The 13,467-nt window shown below is 36.0% G+C and overlaps 1 protein-coding gene across 1 annotated transcript in view; it reads left to right on the forward strand.

Moving 5' to 3' along the window:
• The window catches only part of THSD7B (thrombospondin type 1 domain containing 7B), a 1,177,597-nt gene that overhangs the window by 1,031,450 nt on the left and 132,680 nt on the right, over nucleotides 1–13,467 (forward strand).

Consider the following 13,467-nt stretch of genomic DNA (forward strand, 5'->3'; position numbering starts at 1 on the left):
ATAGATTTCTTTTCTAACACCTGAGACCTCATATCTTTGTGCCCTTCTAACTTTCTTATGCAATTTGTTTACCAACAATTTTTATTAGATGATGTTATTATGAGTGCAACTGTACTTTTTAATGTAATTTGTATGTGTTTTGTGCAACTTTTTATTCGATCATAACAGTTAACTAGAGCTCTGAGGTTGCGCATTAAATTAAATTGTGCTCGAACAAACATACTTACTTTCAACTTCTAATACATGTGCTACTTCCGATGTGTGCAAACAGCCGCAATATACCCAATATTACTAGCACACAACTGTTAGCACACCACTCAAAATGTAGCTGTGACGGATACCCCGGATACCCAGACTGGGTAGCTCCGCCAAACGGGTCCTGCTTCCTCCCTGCCGACTGCAGCTATGTCGCTGGCTAGTGACCACAGCCTGTAGCCACCCCTGATTTCTGAAAGCACCAGTACTCAGTGTCCCACCCTGTGGCAGACTCCAGCTACCCCGACTGGGTAGCTCTGCCAGAGGGTCCTTCCTTTGCCTGGAACAGGCTGCTATGTAGCCCAGGAAAGTGATTTTAGCTGGAGCTCACCCAAATAACTAGACAGACTAGCATTCAGGTGAAATAAGAACTGCTTTATTGCACAGAAAACACAGCTTTTATACATTTCCAACAAATGGGGGTAGTTACTACACAAATAGAAACAAATATTATACAAGGAGACAAACATCAGACAATGGTTAGTTAAACAAGATTCTAATCACATCCTGACTTACAAAAGGACAATGGATGACTCACACAACAAATGGGGGTAGTTACTACACAAATAGAAACAAATATTATACAATGAGACAAACATCAGATAATGGTTAGTTAAACAAGATTCTAATCACATCCTGACTTACAAAAGGACAATGGATGACTCACACAATAACAGAAAGACACTTCACACCTAGAATAGATAACAACAGGGGTGAGGTTGTAGGGGGGTGGGGGGTAGCCTTGGCTGTCTGGTATCCATGACAGTAGCCTATAGTGAGAAAAATATCTTTCAAATTGAAATGTGCGTTTCTAACATTTTAGGGACCTGTCTGTACTGATGTGGTGTCTTAAATCATCTCATTTGAGCGGTGAGATTTGGAATATCAGGCCCTAAATGCTATCTTACTAGTGGAGCACTAGTTATCACTCCCGCTCACGTGTTTACTCTGCTAGAAGTAAGTTTTTTGCATGTGTCGGGTTGTGTGCATATTACAAATTGAAATTAAAAAGATTTTGCTCACTGACGTACGCAAAAAGCTGAAGTTAGAATATCGCAACTATGGTAATGTTTTCCTCCATAGAGGTCTCTAGAGCATGAAAAAAGGGGGAAAAAACTTACTTGCGCACAAAGATGATCTAATTTTCTCAAGTGTGCTAACCTGACATGAAATATGAATACTTTCACATTTTAATGTTCTTTAAATAGCAGAATATGTTCTATTTATTCTTAAATACATATAAATATATATACTGTATATATATATATATATATATATACATACACAGTATATATATATATATGATGTTTTTTTTGTAAAATATATATTTTATGCATATATACAATATATATATATATATATATATATATATATATATATATATATATATATATATATATATATATATATATACATATACAGTATATTATATAGTTAGTTCCGTAAACAATTAGACACTGTCACAATTTTCATAATTCTGGCTCTGTATGCCACCACAATGGATTTGAACCAAGATGCAATAGAAGTGCAGACTTTCATCTTTAATTCAAGGGGTGGATCTAATATATTGTATGCAAAGTTTAGGAATTTCAACCATTGTCATACACAGTCCCCTTATTTCAGGAGCTTAAATGTAACTGGACAAATGAACACAATCATAAATAAAACGTTCATTTTTAATACTTTGTTGAGAATCATTTGTAGGCAATGACTGATTTAATTCTGGAACACATGGACCTCACCAAATGCTGGGTTTCCACCTTTCTGATGTTTTGCCAAGCCTTTACTGCAGCTGACGTCAGTTGTTGTTTGTTTGTGGGTCTTTCTGCCTTTAGTTTTGTCTTTAGCAAGTGAAATGCATGCTCAATCGATTTGAGATCAGGTGATTTACTCAGCCATTGCAGAATATTCCACTTCTTTGCCTTAATAAACTCTTGGGCTGCTTACGCCGTATGTTTTGGGTAATTATCCATCTATAGGGTGAAGTGCCGTCCAATCAACTTCACTGAATTTGGCTATATATGAGCAGACAATATATACCTATACAAGGGGGAATCTGCATGTATATTAAACCTAACCTTAAACCTATATAAGGGAAGGTATTTATGATACAAGTGACAATGTAGAGATCCTGTGGGTTGAAATAAAGAGTGGGGGGAAAAAATCCTAAAAAAATATTCCTAGGAACATGCTATAATCCCCCTAACATTAGTGACCTGGAGGAAACTCAACTACTACTGCAAATAGGTAAGGCTGCTAATAACAGTGCTGTAATTATGGGAGATTTTAACTACCCTGATATAAACTGGGCCAATGAAACTAGTAATTCAGCTAAGGGGGATAGATTTTTACATGCTCTCAGGGATAACTTCTTGTCACAATTAATAGAGGAGCCAACTAGGAGTAAAGCTATATTGGATTTAGTGCTAGCAAGCAATACAGATATAATATCAAACATTGAAGTTAAAGAACATTTGGGTAACAGTGATCATAACATGGTCACATTTGAAATCTCTATTCATATGCAGTGTCTTAAAGGTTTAACTAAGACTTTTAATTTCAAAAAAGCAAATTTCAACAATTTAAGGAAATCATTAAATAATATAAGTTAGGACAATATATTCTCTAATAAAAATACAGAGGATAAATGGATAATATTTAAAACTTATGGTTATAAAAATAAAAATAAAAAATCAAAGCTGTTGTGGATAAAGAAAAATGTGTTAAGAGAAATTAGGAAAAAATGTAGGGCAGGGGTGTCCAAACTTTGCTCTCCAGAGGTTTTGGAACTACATTTCCGATGATGCTCAGCCAGCATTTTATCTAGCTGAGCATCATGGGAAATGTAGTTCCAAAACCTCTGGAGAGCAAAGTTTGGACACCCCTGATGTAGGGCATTTAAATTATTCAAAGAAAATAGTACAAACTCAACATACAATATTTATAAGGAATGTAACAATGCATGCAAAAAAGCAATCAAATTAGCCAAAATTGCAAAGGATTCTAAGTCTAACCCTAAAAGGTTCTTTAAGTACATAAATAGCAAAAAATCTAAGAAGGATAATATAGGTACATTAAAATGCGTGGAGGGTAGCATGATAAATAATGACAGGGAGAAGGCTGAGGTACTAAACCAGTTTTTTTCTTCAGTTTACACAAGAGAGGAACCATTGGATGATACTTTGGAACAAAATAGAACATGCCAGTCCATACCATTAACTGGGTTATGTTTAGAGGATATCAGGAAAAAACTGGATAATATTAAGGTAAATAAAACTCCAGACCCAGATGGAATACACCCAAGGGTGTTAAGGGAACGTAGCACTGTTATAGACAAACCTCTACTCTTAATTTTTCAAGACTCACTATCCTCAGGCATGGTACCTTAGGATTGGCGTAAAGCTGATGTGGTGCCACTCTTCAAAAAGGGATGCAGGGATGATCCAGTAAGCTATAGACCAGTTAGTCTGACAACAATAGTGGGGAAGATATTTGAAGGGATTAAAAGGGATTATATTGATGAGCATATTCATGTAAACAAGATTATGAGTTCTAATCAGCATGGTTTTAGGAGAAATAGATCATGTCAAACTAATCTAATTAGATTGTACGAGGAAGTAAGTCAAAATATAGATAAAGGGGGAATCAGTTGATGTGATATACTTAGATTTTGCAAAGGCATTTGATACAGTGCCACATGAGAGATTAATGCACACAATTAAGGGACTGGGAATAGCTGAAAATGTTAGCTCATGGATAAATAACTGGATAAAAGATAGGGAGCAATGAGTAGTAGTAAATGGATCATACTCAGATTGGAAAAAGGTAATCAGTGGAGTCCCCCAGGGATCAGTACTGGGTCCCGTTCTTTTTAATATTTTTATAAATGACCTGGAGCAAGGATTAAATAGCGACATCTCAATTTTTGCAGATGATACTAAGTTAAGTAAGGTCATTAGGTCAGAGCAGGATGAACTTTCATTACAAAGGGATCTGCAAAAATTAGAAGTATGGGAAAGTAAATGGAAAATGAGATTTAATACGGAAAAATGCAAGGTTCTACATTTTGGAAGTAAAAATAAGCAGACAACGTATTTTTTAAATGGGACAAGACTTAGCCAAACAGAGGAGGAAAGGGATTTGGGAGTAGTAATAGATAACAAGCTAAAGATGGGTGCACAATGCATGGCAGCGGCTTCAAAGACTAATAATATACTAGCATGCATTAAAAGAGGCATTGCTTCAAGGGAGGAAATCATAATTCTGTCACTATATAAAGCCCTGGTAAGACCTCACCTTGAGTATGGAGTGCAGTTCTGGGGACCAATCGTAAAAAAAGATATTGCAGAACTAGAAAAAGTTCAGAGAAGGGCCACAAAGCTAATAAGGGGATTGGATAAATTAACATACGAGGAGAGGCTAGCCAAACTGAGTCTGTTTTCTTTAGAAAAAAGGCGCTTGAGAGGTGACATGATTACTTTATATAAATATATTCAAGGCCCATATTCAGAGATGGCAGAAGCTCTGTTTATTCCTAGAAAATTGTTTCTGACAAGAGGTTACAATTTAAGGTTGGAGGAAAGGAGATTTAATCTCCTGCAATGGAAACATTTTTTCACTATAAGAGCAATAAAATTGTGGAACTCATTACCAAAGGAGGTAGTGAATGCCAATACCCTAGATACATTTAAAAATAGTCTGGATACATTTCTGTATATAAACAAAATTTATGGATATGATTGCTAGTATTAAATGAGTCACCTTTTAGTGGGGTTATTTAAGCTTAACTGGAGCTTTTTGTAAGTATTTTAGATTTTGTATAGGTTGAACTCGATGGACTTCAGTCTTTTTTCAACCTTATCTACTATGTTACTATGTTACTTCAGAATTCATTAATAAACACTAGTGACCCAGTGCCTTTGGAAGCCATGCATGTCAGTGCCATCACACTTTCTCCACCGGGTTTTTAGATGATGTGATATGCTTTAGATCAGGAGCTATTTCAAGTCTTCTTCATACTTTTTTCTTCCCATCATTCTGTTACAGGTTGATCTAAGTTTTATCAGTCCAAAGATTGCTGTTCCAGAACTTTGCTGGCTTTTTTAGATATTTTTTGGCAAAGCCTAATCTGGCCTTTCTATACTTGAGGCTTATGAATGGTTTGCACCTTGTGGTGAATCCTCTGTATTTGCTCTCGTGAAGTCGGCTCTTTATGGTAGACTTGGATAACGATATTGATATGCCTACCTCCTTGACAGTGTTTTTCATTTTCATGTTCCATTCAGAACAAGCCTCGCCATGGTTGACCAAAGAAGTTGAGTGCACGTGCTCAGTATCATATCCAGAGGTTGTCTTTGGGAAATAGACATATGAGTGCTGCCATAGTCTGGATACATTTCTGTATATAAACAAAATTCATGGATATGATTGCTAGTATTAAATGAGTCACCTTTTAGTGGGGTTATTTAAGCTTAACTGGAGTTTTTTGTAAGTATTTTAGATTTTGTATAGGTTGAACTCGATGGACTTCAGTCTTTTTTCAACCTTATCTACTATGTTACTATGTTACTTCAGAATTCATCTGGCTGCTTCATTAATAAACAATAGTGACCCAGTGCCATTGGAAGCTATGCATGCCAGTGCCATCACACTTTCTCAACCGTGTTTTTAGATGATGTGATATGCTTTAGATCAGGAGCTATTTCAAGCCTTCTTCATACTTTTTTCTTCCAATCATTCTGTTACAGGTTGATCTTAGTTTTATCTGTCCAAAGATTGCTGTTCCAGAACTTGGCTGGCTTTTTTAGATATTTTTTGACAAAGCCTAATCTGTCCTTTCTATTCTTGAGGCTTATGAATGGTTTGCACCTTGTGGTGAATCCTCTGTATTTGCTCTCGTGAAGTCGGCTCTTTATGGTAGACTTGGATAACGATATTGATATGCCTACCTCCTTGACAGTGTTTTTCATTTGGCTGGATCTTGTGAAGGGGTTTTTCTTTACCATGAAAAGGATCCTACGATCATCCAACACTGTTGTCTTCTGTGTACATCCAGGATTTTTTTTTTGCTTTACAGAGCTCACCAGTGAGTTCTTTTTTTCTCAGAATGTACCAAACTGTTGAATTGACAACTTCTAATGTTCCTGCTATCTCTCTAATGGATTTCTTTTTTTTTTTTTTACAGCCTAAGGATTGCCTGTATCACTTGCATTGAGAGCTCCTTTGATCGCATGTTGAGGGTTCACAGCAACAACTTCCAAATGCAAATGCCACACCTGGAATCAACTTTTGGTCCCTTGAAAAGAGGGGGGGGGGCTACATATTAAAGAGCTGTAATTCCTACACCCTTATTCCTATTTGGATGTGAATACCCTCATATTAAAGATTAGATACTGTACTTTAAGCCCATATTTATTATTTAACTGTAACTTGAATTTATTTTGGTAAACAGCTGAAATAACAAAACTTGTGTCAGTATCAAAAATTTATGGACCTATATACAGTATCTCACAAAAGTGAGTACACCACTCACATTTTTGTAAATATTTTATTATATCTTTTCATGTGACAACACTGAAGAAATGACGCTTTGCTTCAATTTAAAGTAGTGAGTGTACAGCCTGTATAAAAATAAAATTTGCTGTCCCATCAAAATAACTCAACACACAGCCATTAATGTCTAAGCCATTGGCAACAAAAGTGAGTACACCCCTAATGTCCAAATTGGGCCCAATTAGCCATTTTCCCTCCCCGATGTCATGTGACTCGTTAGTGTTACAAGGTCTCAGGTGCGAATGGGGAGCAAGTGTGTTAAATTTGGTGTTATTGCTCTCACACTCTCTCATATTGGTCACTGGAAGTTCAACATGGCACCTCATGGCAAAGAACTCTCTGAGGATCTGAAAAAAAGAATTGTTGCTCTACATAAAGATGGCCTAGGCTATAAGAAGATTGCCAAGACCCTGAAACCGAGCTGCAGCATGGAGGGCAAGACCATACAGCAGTTTCACAGGACAGGTTCCATTCAGAACAAGCCTCGCCATGGTTGACCAAAGAAGTTGAGTGCACATGCTCAGCGTCATATCCAGAGGTTGTCTTTGGGAAATAGACATATGAGTGCTGCCAGCATTGCTGCAGAGGTTGAAGGGGTGGGGGGTCAGCCTCTCAGTGCTCAGACCATACGCCACACTCTGCATCAAATTAGTCTGCATCGCAGATGATGCACAAGAAAGCCCACAAACAGTTTGTTATATATATATATATAAAGATACAACAATTAAAATTATGGGGAGGCAAAAAGTGAGTTTAAAATCCTCCACTAAATACAAAATATAGAGAAAATAACTCATTGTGTAAACCATTTACAAATTGTAAATTATTTACACAATGAGTTATTTTCTCTATATTTTGTATTTAGTGGAGGATTTTAAACTCACTTTTCGCCTCCCCATAATTTTAATTGTTGTTGAATTTCCCCCAGAAATGAACTTTACCATGAAGTGATTTAACCTACTCCCAGCTGATGAGTGGCAATAACCACGAAACAGCTGTCCTGGGATTGGTCTAAATCACTGTAATAACCCTAGCTAAGCATTAAAGCTGTGTAATGCAGCAGTGCTGTGGCATAAAGGGAAGTCTGTCTTAAAAAGCAGGCTAAAAGTATAAAGGTGAATCATTGTGAACCTCATTTGCATATCTTACCCAGATTTCTTTGCTGCATTGGAAACAGTGTAGTCAGAGAGTTTCTGGGTTTAAAGCAAGTCTTCTGACTTGTTTAGATTTGTAAATGGTTTACACAATGAGTTATTTTCTCTATATATAATATATAAAGATAGAAATAGGAATATCTATTAAAAATACTTAGAACATATGCCCTATGTGAAGAACACTGGAATGTGAAATATTTACCGTACATACACAGTTAAACACTTTAATAAATATTAATATTGCATAAATATATTACATGCTTTCAGATACTTGACTACAAAGTGCTCCAATTCACTTATGTATATAACAACTATTGCTATTCAGCTGCCGATTTGGTGAATTCCAAGAGCGAGTGCTGAAAAAGCACTTTGAGTCCCACTGGGAGAAAGGCGCTATATAAATACTAGTTATTAATATATATATATATATATATATATATATATATATATATATATATATATATATATATATATATATATATATATATATATATATCTACAGTATATATACGTTTGTATGTGTATATATGTCTGTAAATACATAAATACACATATAAATACTTATGTATACACATAATACACACACACACATATATATATACATATACATATATATATATATATATATATATATAATATATATATATATATATATATACACACACACACACACACACACACATTTAGACATGTATATCTCTATTTTAAAGACCTTTGCAGCCTTTTTTTCTAACACTTGAGACCTCATATCTTTGAGCCCTAATAACTTTTTATTGCAATTTTATAAAATGATTTCTATTAGATAGTTTTATTATGAGTGTAGCTGTACTTTTAAATGATTTATTGGTGTGTTTTGTGCATTTTTTTTCGAGAATAACAATTAACCAGTTAATCTCGACGTGTTATATTGAATTGCAATTGAACAAATGTGTTTACTTTCAACTTGTAATATGCTCACTACTCCTGACTTGCACAAAGAGGTATGATAAACCCCTCATCGCTTGTGTGCTACAGTTAGCGCGCCACTCGGAATCTAGCCCTATGCATTTGCGTTTGAGTAAACAGTAAAAAAGAAGATAAGGAGGAATTTTGTAAATAATTAGTAAATGAGGTTTGCTGTCCCTGCTAGCACTGCCCATTTCATTGGGTTGTGGTCACAATTAGTAGTAACAGTTATTTAATATACAAAATTATATCTAAAGGTGCAAATTTCCATTACATTTTAAACTCTGCCGCTGGTAAGTAATTGTAAACTCATTAAGGAGAAAACTATTTTACAGTGCATTTAAGTACACACCCTCTCAATACTGTTAATGTGATAATAACTGTTCACCGCTCAGTGTTTAGAATGAGCTCCACTGTGAAGGATACTTGAATAAAAAAAAACACCTTTATAAACTATTTTTTGAATGAAAAAAAAGGCTCTATAAAATGGTCCATGTTAACATATACAAAAATAAAATGAGACAAGCTCATCAGCTTTAAAATAGCAGGGCACGAACATGAGATGCAATACTTTATTTATGTATTCATTATACTGAGTCTAAGAGGTCTATTTATCAAGCCGTCAACCGCAAATACGCCGGAATTCTGCAGCGTAATTGTGGCGAGCTTGATTCAACCTATTTATCAAAGCCTACAGACCGGCAAAAGTTGAAATTTGTGACATAACATACGATCCTCCGGTCTCAATTTCACACTGATTGATGCTTACGTCATTACAGATGTTCCGAATACAATTTTGGCACTATCTGACACCTTTTGCAAGTTAACAAATTTCTAACAGGTACGTTCGTGGCTATTCCGGCCCAGCGTACCTGGTTTTCAATCCGCCACCCTGGAGGCCGCGGATGCCATAGGAATCAATGGGAGTCTGAAAGCAACAAAAGCTTATTTTCAATGCTGCCAGATATCCCATTAATTTATATGGTAGAAAACAAATTACGTTTACACCTAACACCCTAACATAAACCCTGAGTCTAAACACCCCTAATCTGCCACCCCGACATTGCCGCAACCTAAATAAAATTTATTAACCCCTATCCCGCCGCTCCTGGACCCCGCCGCAACTGTAATAAAATTATTAACCCCTATTCCGCCTCTCCCTGACCCCGCCGCAACTGTAAGAAAATTATTAACCCCTAAACCCCTGGCATCCCACATCACTACCATTAACTAAACCTATTCACCCCTAAACCGCCAGCCCCCCACATCGCTATAAGCTAAATTAAGCTATTAACCCCTAAACCTAACAACCCACTAACTTTACATTAAAATTACCTCATCCCTATCTTATAATAAATATAAGATAGGGATTAACAACAGTCCACTCCTCATCGCCCTGTACTTGGTGCGCGGCTTTTTGTCTGCTTTTATGATAAATATGGAGATCGTATTCAAGTCCACGGCCGCAATATTAGGCAATGTTAGGCGAGCGTATTGGTGCCAGCGAATGTAGCATAGTTGACGGCTTGATAAATAGGCCTCTAAGTGTAGATTAAAAATCCTCCTCAAATGCCCAAATCCAGCCCCCTCAATTGCAATTGTGAGATTGCCAAGACACCTTTTATTTTATCTAGTGAGATTACTTTAACAAAACAGACAGGTACATATTTTACAACAGGCAACTTTTACATATAGCGTTTTGTATGATTTTTCTACATGATTGCAGATAAAATTAATTTGCTTCGGTGGCATCTCCAGCAACAACTACCAACATTTTCTGTCCAGGTCCAGCAGGTATCTGAAGGGAGGGATGAGGTCACAGGTGCACTGTGGATGGAGTTGGGTGTGTAATAGGTGGTGTAGGGGCAAGAGGAGGGCAGGCCAATTGGAGTCTTGGCATGTCCTGAGTGCTGTGGTAGTGGGAAAAAACTCTTTTACTGAGGATAATTAGAGACAGTTAAAAAATAAGGAATAAAGTGTCCACTGAACAATGGCTGAGGGGAAACCTTGTTAGATATTTTTGATTAATATTGTCATATTTCACACAGCTATTGTTTGCATAGTTCAGTGTTTAGACACTGTATTGCCTGTTTTATATCTGTCCCTAATTGTGCTTGTAGTTAAGGGGAACCTAGATGTCAACATTGCAGTACTCATTAGTTTATAGAAACAAAAGTACTTTTATTGACACTAAAACTTTACACTTATTTCTTTATTATTTAAACAATACATATTTAAATAAACACACCTGCATACTATTATCTGGCAAATAGTTGCTTAGAAAATTATTTTAATTGCTAAAAAGTTAACAAAATTAATTAAATTTAATTTTGCTGGTGTTATTGTGTTGTGGTTGTTTTATTTTTATTTTATGTATTTTTTCTTGTGGGGTGAATCAGATACAGTACTTTCCAAGATCATTAAACGTTTCAATTATGTTATTGTTTGTGTATAGTAATAGGAAGATGGGCAGGCTTGTCAAACAGAAAGCAGTGTGTGCTAAATCTTCCTACAATAACCAGAAACAATGATGATTAACACTGAAGGTCCCCTGTAATTTTGTCAGCTGTGAAAATAAACTAAGTTGGCATCTGGATGAGAATCAGTGTATCTCCCCACACCACATGACACCTATATCTACATTAACAGAGATTTCTGATATAGAAATGTAATAAGATTCTCAACAGGAGTTGACTTTACAAAGACACCCTTCTATTATAATACATAACATTTGTTACAGCAGAAAGTGACGGTTATTTTTTTTAGCAAAATAAAATATATGTGTGCAAAAACATGGGCATCGTAAACAGTGCTTCATCCCATTGGGTAACTTCAAGAGTTAACTGTATTTTATATCTCAGATATCTCAAAATGTCTATTAAAGTGCAATAAAACAGGTTGAGATCTGTGCATATTCTAAAAGGGCTAATTAATTAAAAATAGTTTGCATAAAAAAAATTGCTGGCAAGTATCATCGCTGCATGACTTACCCCTTTGCTGTGCTGGTTCTCATGCCTTTTCTAATGGCATTAGAATGAGGCTCCCATTGGAACCTATGGAAGTGCACTCTTGTGAGTGCAATTCTTCCCAACAATGTGAACGCAAGCTAGCGTTCACATTGCGGCTGACTTGTAATACCAGCGCACATTTGCATGCGCTGGTATTATTTAGTGGATTGCAAATATCACTTGTGAAAAGCGATATTTATTGCTCCACTTGTATTCTGGCCTTAAACATTTCATTTAAAAAAATCATATTATTTTTTTTTTTTTATTATTATTATTTGTGTCGATATTATTATTATTGCGTAATAAGAAAGAATGAACATTTGCACTTTGGAATATTACACTAAGTATTTCAAAGTTATTAATTGAGAGATTTTACTAGTATTTAAAAAGCTCACTGATATAGGGATTAATGAGATCTCAGTAGCTTTTATTAGCTTGATAATAAAATTAATTTTAAATTAAAAAAGAAAGCTGTAGTAGAATATATTATAATTACATTCTTATACTTTAACCCTCAATATTTTTTTTACCTTGCAGTGTCTGGGCTTCAAGTGAACATTGAAAGCAAGGGGTTTGCTTTAAAAAAAAAATGGATTTCTTTTACCATCCTTCATATCTATGGGAAAACTACACATGAGATTCTTAACAATAGTTATTTTTAGTTGTTAAATAGAAAGGAACCCAAAATAACGTGTAAAGAACTTTTTTTTCATGGTGAAATGGTTTTCTGAGATTTGAGCAAAAATCTTTAGCAGAATATCTTTGATATAAACGTGTAGTTTCTTTATATAATATTCACTTCATCGCTTTGAATTAATTATTTTCATCTTATGGCACCACTGAAGATAGAACCCAGTTATGGTCTCAAGGTGATAATTTAAGTTGAAAGTAATCTACCTTGTTGATCCAGAAATCCATTACATCTTCTGTTTGTTTTTCTCACTATAAGATCTATCACTGAGATTACGAGTTTTGTGTTAAAAGCGGTGCGTTGCTAACGAGCCTTTTTTTTTTTTAACACTCCCTTAAGGCAACGCTGGTATTACGGCGTTTTTTAAATCTGGCGTTAGCCGCAAAAAGGTGAGCGTAGAGCAAAATTTAGCTCCACATCTCACCTCAAAACCAGCGTTGCTTACGGTAGCGGTAAGCTGGCTAAACATGCTCGTGCACGATTTCCCCATAGGAAACAATGGGGCTGAGCTGCTGGAAAAATACTAGCACCGGCAAAAAAGCAGCGTTCAGCTCCTAACACAGCCCCATTGATTCCTATAGGGGAAAGGATTTTATGTCTACACCTAACACCCTAACATGAACCCCGAGTCTAAACACCCCTAATCTTACACTTATTAACCCCTAATCTGCCGCCCCGACACCGCCGCCACCTACATTATAATTCTTAACCCCTAATCAGCCGCTCCGGACACCAACGCCACCTACATTATCCCTATGAACCCCTAATCTGCCCCCAACATCGCTGAACCCTACATTATATTTATTAACCCCTAATCTGCCCCCCCCCATGTCACCGCAACCTACCTACACTTATTAACCCC

Source organism: Bombina bombina, chromosome 1, assembly GCF_027579735.1.
Source record: "Bombina bombina isolate aBomBom1 chromosome 1, aBomBom1.pri, whole genome shotgun sequence".
Taxonomy (NCBI): domain Eukaryota; kingdom Metazoa; phylum Chordata; class Amphibia; order Anura; family Bombinatoridae; genus Bombina; species Bombina bombina.